The 18,476-nt window shown below is 39.5% G+C and overlaps 1 protein-coding gene across 3 annotated transcripts in view; it reads right to left on the reverse strand.

Moving 5' to 3' along the window:
- The window catches only part of Hwt (SH2 domain-containing adapter heavyweight), a 159,363-nt gene that overhangs the window by 103,661 nt on the left and 37,226 nt on the right, over positions 1 to 18,476 (reverse strand). Inside the window, exon 2 of one of the 3 annotated variants that reach the window (XM_076762498.1) lies at positions 3,503 to 3,585. The exons of the other annotated variants lie outside the window; for them this stretch is intronic. The gene's annotated coding sequence lies outside the window, so the exon portion shown is untranslated. The remainder of the gene's footprint in view (positions 1 to 3,502; positions 3,586 to 18,476) is intronic. 3 annotated transcript variants of the gene reach the window in all.

Here is an 18,476-nt window from a genome sequence, read left to right on the forward strand (position 1 = left end):
AGCATTTCTTCGATATCACTGTATTACTTTGACCGTTTTTTCGACTCTGGAGTGTCGCGATGAATTAAAAGAAGTTTTTCGTTAAACGATTGAACCTCGATATCAAATTTTCATATTTACCGCGCGAAGTAATCAACCAACGAAAGTACGAGAATTTCCATCGAGCGATCGATGATCTTTTCCGCGTACCCTTGAAGAGATTTAAAGATAATGGATTGCTTTGTGGGAATCCACCCTATGTAAGCGCCATTCATTCCAGACGTACATAAAGAGTGTCTTTTTAGATAAAAAAAAAAGGGACTTCCTGTCCCATTGCTCGAAGGACATTTTTTCCCCCTCCGTCAAGACAACGTTTTATAATTAAGTCGATTGTAAAGCCTTCCTGTAAAGCATTCATTGTGACGTCATTCGACCCATTCACTATGCTATTAATGGCGTGTCACCCCATACCGTGTAGGTAACCGCACTTATATAGAGATATATGTACACACAGGCCACGTGACCGCTCCACCGGGACAACCATTAAACCGACCCTACGGATCATGATGTCCCATGAACATCACTTGAGGGCTCCGGGATTGTCACGTTCACAAAGGCGACGCAGGTGCAGGCGATCAGGGTTTTTAAGAGACGCCACCGTCCCTTAACTTAGCCAAGATATCGCCACAGTGTCCGTTATATCGGTTAATTAAGCGAAACGAGGCGGAACGTCGCAAACATTACGTAATCTGAACTTTTCTTGCTCAAGGAAACCTCGTTTCACGCGGTTCTGCATCATCATACATGATAATAGATTTAATACCATCAGATTCTTTAAATTTTATTAACAGACTGCCAAACCAAACCCCTGAAATTGTTCACGAAGCTTTGTTTTTGGACAATTGGAAACTTGCAAACTCACGAATTGACAGTGAACTCATTTTTACAGACTCCTTAAAATTCGAGAGTCCTATTAATCTTGAGAATAAATTTTTGTAGCTTCTTAGTGAACATTTGTCGCTCGTATATTCCACTTAAAAAATCTGAAATGAAAATTTTATGTAGTTTATTTAGGGACTATTTGAGATGGTAGGGTTGGGTGGTTCACCTTAATAGGTGTTACGAGATTTAAGTTGAATATTGTTAATAGGCTCGTGAGTAATTGCTCTTGACAATAACAAAATACAATTTCGTCCGTTAAATTAAAATTGCTCGGACGCCTGGGTGGCAGTGTTGCGACGAGTATAAAAGTAACGACACGGCTGGATATGAAAGCGAGGAAAACACAGGTTAAAACATCCACTATGTTCGGTGAAAGATGACGACACTACACGTCAGTCTCACCGCGTTTCACGCGTTCACTTACACACTTAGCAACGAGACAAAAAGCAAAGGATGACTAAACGTGTCGAGGTCAGGTCGAAATGCGCCAAAAACATTTTCCACTCGAGCGTACCGCCGCGCTCAAGGGTTGTAAACAATGCGAAAAGTTTCCTTTGAGCTTCAAAGCATCCGTACGTTCCGTTCTATATTAATAAATCTAATACAGCTAATTTATTTCGCTAACAAGAATTACCAATCAATTTCAACCGCTGGGAAAAATGAAACGAAACAACCTTTCCGGGTTAGAATATAAAACACTAGAAATATAAACACAGGATATTGATAAAACACTGTGTACAGATTTATTTATAAACAGTTTCTCAAATATCAAAGGTAACGCGCCTGAACGCGCCATAAATACTCGTACTAGGTTCACGATATATTAAAGTTTCATGGAGGACGTCACGATCAGCCTTATTCCTTAAAATATTAAAATAAATTTTCATAAACACTCAACGAAACAATTAGTCTCGATTTATTAACGTTTGTCATTCGATATTTTTATATAATTTTAATATATCCAGAGGAAGTTAAATATGTTTTCGATCTTATTATCCGTTAGTGATATCTAAGAATTGTTTTTCACGGACATTTCTAAAGGCTCTTTTTCTGTTTTAAAACTGTTTTCAGCCCCAGACATCCTCCACTTTCCTAATCAAGAGATCTAATCGTCCGTCAGCCCTGTGCCTCGAAAACCTTAATTCGACCCTGGTCGTAATATTCGATAATGAAATTTCGAATATTACGCAGTATTCTTGCACGGTTCTTCTCGACGTATAAAATATGTATGCGCGAAAGGTACCCTTGTTCCTTCGAGTAAATTTCAATTACTTTCTTTGACAATGTCCGACGACTCGCTCGAACAACCCGGAAAATGTAAGTAACTGGATCAAAGCGTAAAAAATTGATGGGGTCGATGGAAAGAGGTTAGATTAATTTGCAAGAGAGCTTCGAATGTTCTCGGGCATTTGTGCCGGGCCACGTGAACTCTTTTTGTCCAATGGCGCCCCTTCTTTGGCGCGCGCCGATAATCTTGTCAAAGAAAGGAGGCTCTCGAATACAGCAGATTTATGCCACGTGCACATGCTCCTATGTAATACATGACGTACTGTACCCTGTACTATTTACTGACCCCTTCGAGGGCTCAGTAAATCACTGGTATTCGAATCTTAGAAGGCTTTCGCGGATTAGCGCCAAATTGGCGTTCCTCCTTCCGTTTCTACTAAAGGGTCGCATTAACTCTCAAGAATCTCGCTTAAGAGAGCAATATCGTCCAACATGCCCAGCTTTGTGCATCGAAAGCACAACAGTCTGCTGTGCTTTTCGACAGCGAAAACTTTCCTTCAAGGAGCAACTGAGAAAAAAAACAAATTCTGGTAGAGCACGTGAACTCCAAAAATAAACATTACGACAAATTCTTATATTACGGAATTTCAAATTGTCGAAAAAAAATTGTGTTAAAAGCTTCTTCTGTAATGAAGTATGTAAAGCATATTTTCGAAACTTCTGTGAATATTTTAATCATTTAAATATATTATTTATTTGCTCGAGTAGAATAAAAGATGTATTCTCGAAAGATTCCACGATTCTCAGGAAGAGGTTAATATCGAATAAAATAATTATAGAAATCAATATAAACGAAGCGATCCAAGAGGTCCCAGTGGTGTGTCGGAATAAAGTTTCCCGCCCCGTCGCTTCGTTTAATGCCAGAGGATAATGACCCCAATTTACTAGGATTTTTCCCCGTAAGTCTCCCAAGCAGTAGACATCGTTAATTTCGTGATTTTAGGATTCTATTTTCACGATCGAAGGGTGATATAGGAGCGTGTACAGCGGAGATAAGGGTGCGCCCACCAATGACAGAATATCGCTTACTGCAGTTCTCCATAACCTCCCTCGGCCGTCTTCCCATGGGATTACGTCCCCTAAGCTACATTTACATATACAGCCTGAGTGCTGCTCGAACTACCGGCTGGTAAAAGGAAAGAATTCAATAAAAGACGAGCACTCGTCCATTGTCTTAAGGTCCTAAGCCCGATAGTCCGAGATCGTGGACCTTAGACCGTGGAGGAGGGTCCGTGGGGGATGTATACATTTTCCAAGAAGCTTCCCCGTAATTGTATAGCTGGCAATGACTCACGAGTTGATTAACTGCTCAGGTAAATGGACTACCAAGGAGTACGAATCCGCGTGACAGCGTCCTTCGTGAAAATTCATGCGTACCTGAAACAGCAAACACAACAGACGTATGGTAAAATATTCGAGAAACAAAATACCATTAACAATAATCAAGAAATTCGATATTGCATGGACGAAAAGGAAGAAATAAAATTAACGTATAAAGGTAGAAATCAATATTGGAAGAAACCAATTAATTATACAGGGTGTTCGACCACCCCTGGGAAAAATTGTAATGGGAGATTCTAGAGGCCAAAATAGGACAAAAATCAAGAATACGAATTTGTTGATGGAGGCTTCGTTAAAAAGTTATTAACGTTTAAAGTTCAGCCAATACTGAATTTTTTTCTCGAAAGTGGGTAGGATTTCGGGGGTATGTCTATTCACCAAAAATGATTATAATTGATCCCCGCAACCGAAAATAATTTTTCCAGAACGATTTGAAACTTTTCAATTTCGTCGAAAAATTTAGGCACTTACCCCCTGTCGATTTTTCTTAAACAATCGTTTTTGATTTTTAGTAATTTCGTTTGACGTCCTACAGAAAAGTTGTTTAATACTTTTTTGTAGGTACTCATGAGCTCTACATTCAGGCTAAATTTCAATGAGATACGTTCACTATTGTAGAAGTTACGGCCGTTTGAAAATTGGACCACTTTTATGGGGGTCTTCGCATTTTACGGGGTCAAAGAGCAATTTTTCCAATATTTTTATAATTGCTACATATTCTACAGTAAAATACGCGGCGTTTGGCTTTTTGAACATTAAAATCGTCCAATCCGTTCAGAAGTTATGACGTTTTAAAGATACGCATGAAATTTCAGTGAAACATATCAACGCTATGGTCAGACATTATATTTTTGGTAATGAATTTTTTTCTCGAAAGTGCGTAGGATTTCGGGAGTATGTCTACTCACCAAAAATGCTTGTAATTGGCCCCCGGAACTAAAAATAATTTTTCCAGAACGATTTGAAATTTTTTAATTTCGTCTAAAAATCTCACACTTACCCAAATTTTTTTCTCGAAAGTGGGTAGGATTTCAAGGATATGTGTATTCACCAAAAATGATTGTAATTCAGCCCCACAACCAAAAATAATTTTTTCAGAATGATTTGAAATTTTTTAATAACTTTTTAACGAAGCCTCCATCAACAAATTAGTATTCTTGATTTTCGTCTTATTTTAGCCTCGAGAATCTCCCATAAAATTTTTCCCAGGGACAACCCTGTATATGATAATTGTATATGTTAATACAATTTAAAGTTAAAATGTATACGTTAATAGAAAATAAAATGAGCAGTAAAATATGAAATTATAATAGGAGAATGAACAGAAAACTGGTGTAAGATAATAATACGAGTGTCTTACGTCGGTGGCTGCGGATACAAAACCTATTCGTTTCCCTAGTGACAGTTTTCTAATTAAAATTTCGTTCCCAGTTTTTTCCCCGGATGGTGGCTGACGAGAGAACGAACCAGCATAGAAAGAAAACAATAAAAATCCATCGACTGGAACACGTAGATGATACGTCGATACCTCGAAACCGTATTAGGTTCTGTCAGGGACCAATTTTAGCTCGTCAGGGGAATCGGTTGATTTTAATTTGACTGTCACAGCCTTGATGCGCTCGTCGACTTTCTTTCCATCCGACAGACTTGGATTCGAACACCTCGTAACAATCGAAACAAAAACTTTAAGAAAAGAGTATTCCATGTAAGCAACAAATTTTTCAAGCGCTGATACGAGATTTAATATTCACATAGCACAATTATTTGTAACATGAAAACTTGAATTTAAATGGGGACGAATTAAACTGAAAAATAGGTGTATAATTTTTAATATAAATCCGCGGGAACCACGGTAACCGTCGCGATCGTAAAAGCAGCGGATCTTCTTTCACGTTAAAAGCCATCGAAGGAATAATTTAAGGGAGAGAGGGATTATTCCTGGTAGGTACATCGCTCCTCTCCAGAATCTGCAGGATCATAACAAATGGCTCGTAGCACCCTAATGGATATAAAGAACGCTGGAGGTGTTGTTGCCCATTGTCGAAGTACCAACTGTTGAGGAGAGAGAAGGAACGTGGACGGAAAGGGAAAACACGATATAAGGGATGAACAGTACGAAATAGACGAGCAAAGGGATAAAAAAAAAAATACAAGTGAAATAGCAAATGAGAGAGAGAGAATAGAATGAGAGAAGAAGGGCTAGCGAAAAGAAAAATGGCGCCTGGGGGAGTGTCAAATGTGAGTATACTAAAGTACCGGCAACCTTTGGAAACTTACCCTAAATAAATATCACCCCGCTTTTTCTTGCACGCCCTTTAACCTTGACAAATAGTATTACACTTTGGCGTACGCGTCAGAGGTTGAAACGATTCCAAGGCACAGCTTATCGTTACGAGCAATATTCTAAACGAGCTATAAAAAAATTTATATTTCCTCTGAAATCTAAAAAACTTGAGACTTTAATTTCCAATTAGAGGCGACGTGTAACGCAACGTTGTTCCATTTTTCTCGTGTACCGTATCCACGCGTTTATATTTTTATTACACCGAGGGGAGCGAGCGATAAAAACGTTTGGACTATCGCTCGAAAGTGCCAATAAATTAAAAGCCCCTGCATTGTAAATTTGATACGTTAGAACCGAGAGAAAACTAAAAACACGTGAATAAATCATTCGATCTAATATTCACGCGGTATTCTATCGTACCTCGACCTGTTCCAGCGTATTTTAAAGCCTGCGACGCTTCTCACCTGCGAGCAAAAACGCGCCCTAAGTAAAGCGTTCGCTTAAGTCGAACTTATCAGTCGCGGCACGCAACCATTCGTGACCGTTACGAGCAGCTTCATGCAAATTCATCCCCGCGCTAACATCTGACGTTAAAGGGAAAGAGAAAAAGAGAGAAATGGCCTATCGTTCGGGATAAAGCCACCCTCGGATCGAAGCCTCCTACGCCCGATGCTCATGGCGGACGCGCTAAGCCGCGAAATAAAACCCATCTCACGAGCTCGCTTCTTCTTCTCGCGGGGTTGGAGGAAGCTCTTGAGCCAGAAAGACGCAACAAGGCTGCTCTTTGAACGAGCGTCTTGAGATCTCGTTCTACGGGTCGTAACGAACTGGACAAAGTACATTGATTCCGCAGCCGACTCGTTGAAAACGGAAAATTATGGCTGGAAGCGCGGTTTAAGATACGCGACCGTAGATTCCAGAAAAAATTCACTCGAGAACTTCGAACGCGAATTTTAGTTCGTAAATTTCTTTTAAATCCACGGATTCGGGCAAGCAAATTCGCAGGGCAGGAATTTATTTAGGTTACGACTTAAAATTTGTATTCGTTATTCGGTAAATGAGATTTTAAATTCGACGTTTTAACGATCTGAGCAAGCTCTATTAATTTGAAATAAAGTATTAACAATTTCAAGGTTAATATCTACGAATTCTTTCTGGCTAAATTCTCGAGTTGTATAAGATTGCATAAATCAAGAAACAATACAGCCCGATAGAAACACAGGTTTAACCCTTATTCGGATTATGGTGGCCACCGAACCCCACTTTAAATCAGTAATGCTTGAATTTGCGTGGATATAATTAGTTTGGGTTTCACGAAATCCTCTGTTAATAGACTTTTAATATTCTATGGAAGAAATGTGATTGTGCAAGTTTTCTTTATGGTATCTTATGGGAATGTTACACGTCTTGTATTACGAAGTCTCAGCGTCGACATTGTTGAATCGCTGTTACGCAAAAGGCACAATATTTGGACGCAAACTGCGATGCTGGAACGGGTCTCGCCCATCCAAAGATCACTGGGTAAATCTAAACGACGCCGGGATACAAATTGAAAGCACTTTGTGCCTTCTGTTGAGTGACTGTAACGGATGCCACGTCTTTTCGAACTCTCTCTCTGGCCAACTGGACAGGTCGAATTGCTCGATTTTTCAGGAAGTCTATTTACTTTCTATCCGTAACTTCGATCGACCGTACTCGACCCTCGGTGACCTCATCCCAGCTGCTAGAAGGGTGGAATTTAATAAAAATGTCCACGGTAATCGAACAAAGCCGAGAAGGCCAATGAAAGGAAGAAAAACAACTGAATCGTTTTTGTATTTAAAAAAAAAAATAAACCTGATGGACGATTAGCAAATTCTTGTTATTTCTTCGTGAAAAAATACGAAATTATCTTTCATACTGTTTGTTAAAAACTCCTATCAATAAATCCAAATACAATTTTCCCTGGAAACTATACTTCAGGGATGATATATGAATATAATATTGTCGATAAAACACGGGTTAATTTCAAATTAAATTTCAATTCCTTTCGAACGAAATAACTCGTCCTCGAAGAGTCGAAGACGATTTCACTCCATCTTGCTCGAAACACGCATGTAAATCGTTATGAAATATTTCGTAATCCCATTAATTCGATCCTGCGAGCCGTAAAATCAAGCACGAAAGATATTTCATGCGAATGTGTAATATTTTAACCGCGCCGGAGGAACCAGACGCGTACGTGTAAAGTCAACCCCCGTTTTCTTCTTTCTTTTTTTCACACTCCGCGACATGACAAGAGGAATGTAGACCATAAAATGTAATGAAATTTCTCGTCCAAACGGTGTCTGCTGCGCGATCAAGGAATCAATAAAAGGAACGCGTTTTAACAATGTCAAGAGACACTTTCTGTTTCGGTAGAGGCTGTTTACCCATCGATATATCTCAACCTCTGCAAGATATAGTAATTCTTAAATTTTCAAACCAGTCACGCAACGTGACTTTAATTATTTCTTTAAAACTAGCAAACAAATCTCTGTTTACATTTCACAAATAACATGTATTCTATCGTTCTACAAAAGATCATTAAAATCGAAGCACAGTTGGGATCCTCCCCCTAGCGAGACTACTTCATACGACCCTCCGAAAGTTACAGTACTCGTTATTTTAATTACGATAACAGGAAATCGCAAAATCATTAAATTTTAATTTTATACATTTGCTACCCAGTGGACAATTTTCGAACATTCTTTACACCTTCCAATCGTAGATAATTTAATACCTCGTCTCAAAAGTGAGATATTTCATCGACAAGTAAACAATTATTGCTTGAAATAATTAAATGTATAAAATCAAAATTCGTCGTTAAATAAAAATATCATCGTTGAATATGATAATTATACGCGACCTTCGATCGGGTGAATGCTTTGGGATCGAACTTGTTGAGAGTCATAATTCAGGGTGCCAGCGGGACTACAATCGCTCGAAGACATTTTTAATTCGCACTGCCTCTGGCGTACCTTTTGTTCCAGTATTTAGTTCCGGCCAGTTTGTGAGCATCCGCGGAACGGCGAACCCCTCGTGCATTCAGCCCCTAAACCACCCTTGAATCGTCCACAAGCCAGACACCGTCTGTGTGGATGCACACTTCTGTACAGGGTGTATCAAAAATCAGTCGGCACGGATTGAATTGTTATAGGCATCCTTCACAATGGCCTCTTCGCGACCCTTCAACGTCTTCCAACAGCTTCAAACGCATATAATAAATTTTTAGGGACCGCGATGTGACTACACTAAGTATGAGTTTATTTCTGTACGAAAATCGCTGAATTACCGAGTTAACAAATAATTTCACAACTCAATTTTACGAGTATCGTAATGATACATAGTCACGAATTAATTTCCATAAATTTCTAAGTTACTAAACGAATTTATATCGAACATGAAATTGTTTTTCCCCCCTTCGTGGCCTTATGGATCCTCGATAAGAAACTCCGTGATATATTATATTTGTAAATTAAACCGAGTTTTTACGAAGCTCCAAATTATAATTACGAAGATATCGTGCGCCCATAATCTTACATCTTCGCATGTACTGAGCTCGTAAAATTTAGGTTGAAAAAAAGAACGCTCATGTTATACCTACACCGAGTAATACGGTTCCTTATCGGTAGCCTGAAATCAGATTCTAATTTTAGGAGTTCCTCGTGTCCATAACGCCACGTGTTATCAGACTGCGAACGGTATCACGTTCGACGAAACATTTGACTCGCGTGACAAGCCGATTCGAGACACACCCTGTATAACCCGATACAGACAGTAGCAGAAAATGAAATCACAGAAGCACGTACGCGGGACAGTCGGATTAGAGATTAAAGGATTTAAAGGAAACGAAAAAGCTGGAAGAAAGTCCCGTTAATGACGGTAAAAAGAATCCTCACGAACCGGCTATTATCGTTGGAGAGTTCGTTTAGCTTCGAGATACTAGGTTTGATCTTCTTAATCGAGAATTCCCAAAATGGCCGTGTTACGCTAGAACGTCTCTGAGCCGAGTGATAAAACGAAATTTTTGTTTCTACTAGACGTAATCGTAGTAGTAGTAAAATATTCTATTATTCCAAAGAGGTGGAAATTCCAGCATGAGTTATTCGTATCGATTCATTCTATATTACTGTAATTACTGCTCGGGAAAATCGTATCGTTCGAGTGTATTTCTGACGTGGATAGAAACTGTTTAGACGAGTAAATATACGCGGAATAAATATTCAGGGGACTCGCGTGTCTCGAAACGATTAAACTACGGTTCTGACATGCATGCCAACGTTCAAAGGGAAGATAATGAATTTATAGAGACCAATTATTGCAGTTATTTTGCTGTTATCGTATTATATATTTCGTGTATAAGATACCACGTGTAAAATAGAAAGAGATAAAATATTCAATAATTATTAAAATTTCGATATCGTAACGTTGTTTTGATTCGGTGTTTATGGAACATAATGTGATTATTTGAATAATCGACCACTGTTTTGACCACTAACTTCGCCTCAAACAAAATAAAAATTATAAATAGATTAAACGCAACGCTGTGTGAAACACTCAGAAAATAAACTAAAATACAGCGACGTTGGGGCAACTGTAAACTGATTAATTGATCTCCATAAATTCGCTGCCCTTTCTTTGAACGTCGGCTCTAAAAGCACGCACTTAAAACGCGCTCACGAACGTACACGGCACGTAACTAAATTGTATCGAACCACGCAACTCGGTTAAATTTATGTTTTCTGAATATAGGTATTCGAAAAATGTCAAATAGTGGTTTATAGTTATACAGAATGTTCGACCTGGGAAAAATTTTAATGGGGAATTCTAGAGGCCAAAATAAAACGAAAATCAAGAATACCAATTTGTTGATGGAGGCTTCGTTAAAAAGTTATTAACGTTTAAAGTTCCGATCATACTGAATTTTTTTCTCGAAAATGCGCAAGATTTCGGGGGTATGTCTATTGACCAAAAATGATTGTAATTGATCCCCTTAGGTAAAAATAATTTTTCCAGAACGATTTGAAATTTTTGTTTCTCGTCGAAAAATTTAGGCACCTACCGATTTTTCTTAAAAATTTGTTTTCCATTTGTAATACATTTGTTTGACACCCTACAGAAAAATTGTCTAATACTTTTTTGTAGGTACCTATGAGCTCTACTTCAGAAAAAAGTTTCATTGCAATATATTCACTATTGTAGGAATTATGGCTGTTTATAAATTGGACCATTTTTAGGGGGTTTTTCTCATTTTGCGGGGTCAAGGACCAACTTTTCGAATATTTTTGCGATTTGTACATATTCTCCATCAACATCCGCGTAGTTTGCTTTTTTAAACATTAAAATCGTTCAATCCGTTCAGAAGTTATGACGTTTTAAAGATTCGTATGAAAATTCGGGCAGACATTTCTGGCCAGAAATTAGATTTTCGGTAAGGAATTTTTTTCTCGAAACTGAGTAGGATTTCGGGGGTATGTGTAATGACCAAAAATGATTGTAATTGACCCCCACAGCTAACAATATTTTTTTAGAACGATTTGAAATATTTTAATTTCGTCGAAAAATTTCGCACCTTCTCGATTTTTTTTCTCGAAAGTAGGTAGGATTTCGGAGGTATGTGTATTCACCAAAAATGATTGTAATTGACCCCCGCAACCGAAAATAATTTTTCCAAAACGATTTGAAATTTTTTAATTTAATTGTTAATAACTCTTTAACGAGGGCTCAGCCAAGAAATTGTTATTCCTGATTTTCGTCTTATTTTGGCCTCCAGAATCTCCCATTAAAATTTTTCCCAGAGGTGGCCGAACACCCTGTATAATCTTTCTTTATACGTATATTTTCTTTTTCACGATAGTCTATTTCACATTGTACACACGTCTGACACAATAAAAACGTATCATTACTATTATTATTATTATATCCGTATCCCGGGGAAAGGGCAAACAGTCACGACTTAGGACGATGGGGCGACTAACCATTCAAGCGACCGGGGAAAAAAGCCTGAAACGCCAAGAAGGCGGAGAACCGGGATTCCAAACGACGTCTCCGACGCAACCCCAAAGGGGTGAGAGGCGAAATCCCCGAGAGCATATCCCGACAAGAGTAAAACCACGCGACGTTGGGACATAATTGGCCGTAGAATTAGCAAAGGGGTTTCGTTGTTCCCCGTCTTGCGTGCGGTGGACCGCCGAAAGGACCGACCCCCGCCCTGTATGCTTCCACCCCCACCATCACGGAAGGACATTTCGTCCGAGGAGCACGGAAATTTCGAAAACGAGGAGAATGGAAATGGACACGCAGTCGCCCACCGTCCTGGTCTAAATGGTTTAGCGAATTACTCCAAGGCCGAGATTGGATTTGACTTTCGTGGCTTTGCAGACGAGGCCAGCCGTAACCAGCGCCACGTGGCCGCACGAGAGGGACCTCGGACGACGGGGGAAGATCAGAAAGGGGGGAAAAAGAGTTTTCGACTTTCGAGCTCAGCCAATTTGCCAGAATGTCCTCTTCCGTCCGTGATCGAAACTCGCGCGTCGCAACGATGTGACACGGAATGCAATGGGAATCGTAGCACGATCCAAACTGGGTCTATTCTTCGCGCAAAAATAAATCAAAAATTAAAATTTTGCCATGCAGGACTTTGTTCCCCCCCGGAATGTTAATTTCAAGTGCATCGAGCGAGTTTTGTGAACCTTTAATACCTCTAAAATAAAGGGGTTTTAGCAAAACGTCTACACAGCTACGTAACTTTTTGAGGAAACGTTTATTTACTCTTGTGAAAAATATGGGTGAGGGAATTGTAATTATAACAAAATGAAAGTTATTGTTAACTATTTCAGATTTCATAGTGTAAGTTAAATGTGACTGTACGGAGAAAATGGTTATAACGAAGCGGACGAAGACATATTTGCTGGAACATTCGAGATTTGGAACGGATCGCCCCGTGGACCGTGGGATGCGATCCAGGGAGGATGGTCTCGCGGCAAATATCCTCAAATTGCGTGCAAATATCTCCTGTATCGGATCTTCAGGTGGATTTTCGCACAAGGGTGGTTATCCACAGGGGGTAGAACGAAATAGAAACGGCGAAAATATCGGAGGGTTCTCCCGACTACAGTAATACCTTTCGATTTCTTGCGTGTAAACATTATTCCCCGTCGAGCTTTCTCGTTTCGCGTTACCAGACATAAAAACTACATCATCGAGCCCCCGTTAATAATCGAAGCACGTTTCTCAATCGCAATAAATACTCGAGTGGATATACCCGGGTCAAAATAATTGGAAAATAACCTACCCAAATGACTTTATCGATCGTCCAAGTATCCGATATTTTAGAAGCTCCAATTTCCTATAAGCGTGTCCACGCTATTATCGTTTACCAGCATTCTTCCAAACGAACGGAAAATTACACGATCTCCGATGAAATACAATGGCTCTAGCTAAATTAAAAATATCTTAACCATCCAAGAACTGTAACTTTAATATTAACTCTTGTTTACTTCAATATTCGCGTTGAATTTATGGAATTAAATGACACAGGATATGGTGAACACTAATTATAAATCTCCAGCTCAGATCTAATCAAATATACTCTACATTGAATTTCTTAATAATAGAAAATCACACTAAAGAATATTATTCTACATTTTCCACTTGTCTTTGCACGAATACTGAGCCATCTCATATAAAACATACAGGGTGTTCGGCCACCCCTGGGAAAGATTTTAATAGGGGATTCTAGAGGCTAAAATAAGACGAAAATCAAGAATACCAATTTGTTGATGGAGGCTTCGTTAAAAAGTTTAAAGTTTCGTACGTACTGAATTTTTTTCTCGAAAATGCGCAAGATTTCGGGGGTATGTCTATTCACCAAAAATGATTGTAATTGACCCCTGCAACCGAAAATAATTTTTCCAGAATGATTTGAAACTTTTCATTTTCGCCGAAAAATTTAGGCACCTACCCCCTGTCGATTTTCTTAAAAATTCGTTTCTGATTTTTAATAATTTTGCTCGACGTCCTACAGAAAAGTTGTTTAATACTTTTTTATAGGTACCTATGGGCTCTAGTTCCAGCCTAAATTTCATTGAGATACATCCACTATTATAGAAGTTATGGCTGTTTGAAAATTGGACCATTTTTATGGGGTTTTTCTTATTTTACGGGGTCAAGGAACAACTTTTCCAATATTCTTACAATTTCTACATATTCTCGACCAAAATACGCGTCGTTTGCTTTTTTAAACATTACAATCGTCCAATCCGTTCAGAAGTTATGATGTTTTAAAGATTCGCATGAAAATTCAGTGAAACATATCGATGGTAGGGTCAGACATATTTTCAGAAAAGAATTTTTTCCCCGAAAGTGGGTAGGATTTCGGGGGTATGTGTAATGACCAAAAATGATTGTAATTGACCTCCGCAATCGAAAATAATTTTTTCAGAATGATTCGAAATTTTTTAATTTAATTGTTAATAACTTTTTAACGAAGCCTCCATCAACAAATTGGTATTCTTGATTTTCGTCTTATTTTGGCCTCTAGAATCTCCCATTAAAATTTTTCCCAGGGGTGGCCGAACACCCTGTATTCCTAAACAGTACCTGAGAATTATTACCAGCTTTCCATAAGAAAGACAAGTCTAATCTTCAAAGCTCACAGTTTTATTATTTATCACACTTTCGAATCACAAAGCCCTTGATTACACAATCTTTGATGAAATACAATGGCTCTAGCTAATTTAAAAATATCTTAACCATCCAAAAACTGTTGGATGGTTAACTTTAACATTAACTTTAATATTAACTCTTGTTTAATGCAATATTCGCGTTGAATTTATGGAATTAAGTAATACAGAATATGGTGAACACTAATTATAAATCTCCATCTCAGATCTAATCAAATATACTCTACATTGAATTTCTCAATAATAGAAAATCACACTAAAGAATGTTATTCTACATTTTCCACTTGTCTTTGCACGAATACTGGGCCATCTCATATAAAATATATTCCTAAACAGTACCTGAGAATTATTACCAGCTTTCCATAAGAAAGACAAGTCTAATCTTCAAAGCTTGCAGTTTCATTATTTATCACACTCTCGAATCACAAAGCCCTCGATTCCTCCCTTTTAACAGACTGTAACTTCGACGTTCCGCCACACAATGGCACACAGAAACAAAACTCGATACATCACCCTCGAAAGGGCGCGTAAATACGCGGATTTACTTTGGCGGGAACCGTGTCTCGCGATCTTCATACGCCCGGCGATGGAAAACCAATCGCGAGAATAAACACTCGTTCCTGATGCATGGCCAGATTTCCAAAATCCGATGAGAACCTCCGAGTCCGTTATTTCGTTCGTTCCGTTACCAGCGGGCGAAAAATGAAATACGAGCACGACCGTCGCGACGAGCACAATGGCGGCGAATTTTTTCCCGCGCGTTTCCTCCGGCAACGAAGCGAGAACCAAGTCTTTGTCGGGGAAACGGAAGGAAATGTTTTCACCGGCGGTACGAAATCTCGCGTAAAAAAAAGAAAGAAACGGCCCTAGCGAACCGCACAATAATTATTACCCGCCTAGTGGGGAGCTTAATGAAATAACTTGGTAACCTCGTTGTGTGTCGTGCTGCGGCACGGGTATCGAGCCGAGTCTGTCATTGCTGTCTGTTTGACCAAACACAGGAATCACCCCGGTCTACTAAACCGCGTTCCACGATACAGTGTAACGAGAGGGTGCGCCTCATCCACACGGAGGACAGGAGGAACGCTAATGAATCCAGCAACGTCGACGGGACCAGCCTCCGTTATTCGAGCCGGCATAAAGTAAATCACGAACGTAACCCGTGATAAAAACGCAAGAACGCGCGACGGGATATGCTTTATATTCCGGTTTCGCGACGCGAGAAGGATAAGAATGTAAATTCGGACTGTTTGCTCTTGGCGCGCGGGTTGTGCCGGTAACCAGCGTGGAACGGGGCATTTTAAAATTTCGCAAATTGAAATACGTTACAGGCTCGCGCATCGACGTATGTACGTTTGTAATTTGCACGCTACGGGGATATTGATTACACCTCGACGAAATAATCCTCGGATAGCGGGGCGAAATAGTCGTTGGGTAATGCATGAGATGCAGCCGGTTTAACCCAGTGGTTCCTAACCTTTCGGAGCTGGGCGGTTGAGAACAACGGTTGGACGAGCAAAGGACACGGGTATTCTTCCTCTGATGAAATTTTACGCTGGAAACTTTAGGGAGATTCATAGAAATATGTGTGCCTGGTTTCATTCGACTACGTACAGTATTTTATGTGCAAAAGTAATTTTTCAATTTTCAAAACTTTAGATACGCGCAGTTCCTAAGAAACTATTGTTTCCTTCGTAAATGAGCCGCTATTAGGAGAGGTAAACCTTCCTCTTTAAAATGGTTTTTGGTTTTTGACGATACGACTTTCCGTTTTAGAGATATCGTAATTTAAGTGAAGAGTACGATCTCTCTGTTAGCTTTAGAATAGTGTATCAACGCGTATTAAAAATACATAAATTTCAAACTCGTGCAATTTCAAAACTACTAGTGTTTTATCCATTTTTGAGCAACTGTTGGAAGCAGTAAACCTTCCTCTTTAAAATGGTTTTTGGTTTTTGGCGATCCGACTATCCGTTTTGGAGATATCGTAATTTATGTAAAAGGTAATTTTTCTTAATTCGACTATCTCTGTCTCCGTCTAACGCGTCGCGTAGAACCTCTTTGTCTTGCACGCGAGTCACGTAGTGCGTACTACGATCACGTGCGGTCAACGACCTTGACAAGGCCGTAGTGAAAGTTCATTCATCTCGTGACGTAAACAAACTTCGAAGCCTCGTATCTCCGAAACTAGCCACTGCATCGATTTGAAACTAAAATCGTCATATCTCCGGAACTAATTGAGCTATCGACTCGTACGAACGCTCATTTTAAAGGGCATTTCATCCTCTATCCGTTGCCCATATCAAATATTATTATTTATGCTGTCTTCTATGTTTATTTTCACATTTACTTTGACACTATTTATCTAAAAAAATTTCGACTATTCCTATCGATTATACGACTGATGTGCGATAAAACTGAATCATAAATTGTGTTTCTCCGTTCGACTACACGGTTTTAAACTATTTGGCTATGCATTGCAAACGCGTTCGAACAATCATATCGACGAGAAATTGCTTCCTTTCTGATTTACGTCTTTCCGAAGTTCCACGTTAGAAGAATATTTGCACATCGATACTGTCACTCTCGTAGCCATAATTATAACGATTCAAATGACGCGTGGGAACAATTTCCCTCCTCCATCACGAGAATTTCGTACGTAATATCGTATAATAACGAGTCATTACTAAATTATCCTCGTCAAACAAATTAATATTCGTCCCGTCGCTTCGATACCAGATAATGCGAATGGGAGTAAACGTTTACGGGCCGATGTTTGCGTGCCTTTTCCCCCATCGATACGATTAGTAAAAATACGCTGACAAAGCTTGGCCAAACACATCGTTCAACGACGAGTGACACGTCGATGCCCCGTAACTCTTTCTGGCAAACTGTTTCTCGCTCGACGGTATTCCGAGCGTCCTCGTTTTGATATTCATGGAAACACCCGCAACACGTGTCCCCCGTCGTTAAGCCGCGTTAAATCTTGGCCGAGCGCGAAAGAAAATGCCACGTCGTTGCCCCCGGTGCTTCTTCAGCGTTTTTCTCTCGACGGAGGTAAACATCGAGGGCAGAGCAAAGCACGCCAGGACGCAAACGTTCCCTTTGCAGAGGCTCTCAGGTGTCTGCGGAGGACCACGACCGCCCTCTACGTCGTACACGACCACGGATTCCCGTCGGTCGTCACCCTCGTCGGTGGCATCCCTCTCTATGCACCCTTCGGAGGCCGCTACCAACGGCAATCATTTGCATATCTGCCGGTCGAACCTATGCGCGTTCCGCAAAGGGCGGCCAAATTCTATTATCGAACTCTGGTATGTAGACCGAACAGGGGCTGGCCGAACCAATTGAAAAAAATAAGAAAAACGCCCTGGACCGGAAAGCGTTCGTGGTTTATAGCACTGTTGCCAGGAGGAATTTCGTCTGAACGCTCACCCTTTCGTGGGTCGCTTATAACGTTAAATATTACGAAAATTGTATCAAAAGATTATATTACGCTTTATGTGTTCGCGTTAGAATGCTTTGATATTCTGACCGAGGTTGAAAAATTTTGACACGTGTGCACTCACAGATTTATCCACAGGAGAAATATTAATTTGGTTGAAAAATACGGTTCTAATGTTACGAAAATTTTATATTTAGTGCTCCTGGTAAATGGTCATAGAAACTGAAACGAAATCTTGGTAATGATCGTGTGATTTGATTTAATTTGCAGATAGTACTTCGTGTAGCTGGCTTTTGGTTTTATTAAATAATCCTGGTACGAGTTCTGAGTCAAACTATTATTTTTATTTAAGGTCGCAATAACTTACATATTCTTATTTTAAGAAACTAAAATACTACGTATCGATGACACTATTAAATCAAATTTCAAGTAATGGGATAAGTGACTTCAGAGTTACAAGGGAGGTAATTTTTCGAAGTCTTCTTTCACGGAT

This window comes from Colletes latitarsis, chromosome 1 (genome assembly GCF_051014445.1).
Source record: "Colletes latitarsis isolate SP2378_abdomen chromosome 1, iyColLati1, whole genome shotgun sequence".
Taxonomy (NCBI): domain Eukaryota; kingdom Metazoa; phylum Arthropoda; class Insecta; order Hymenoptera; family Colletidae; genus Colletes; species Colletes latitarsis.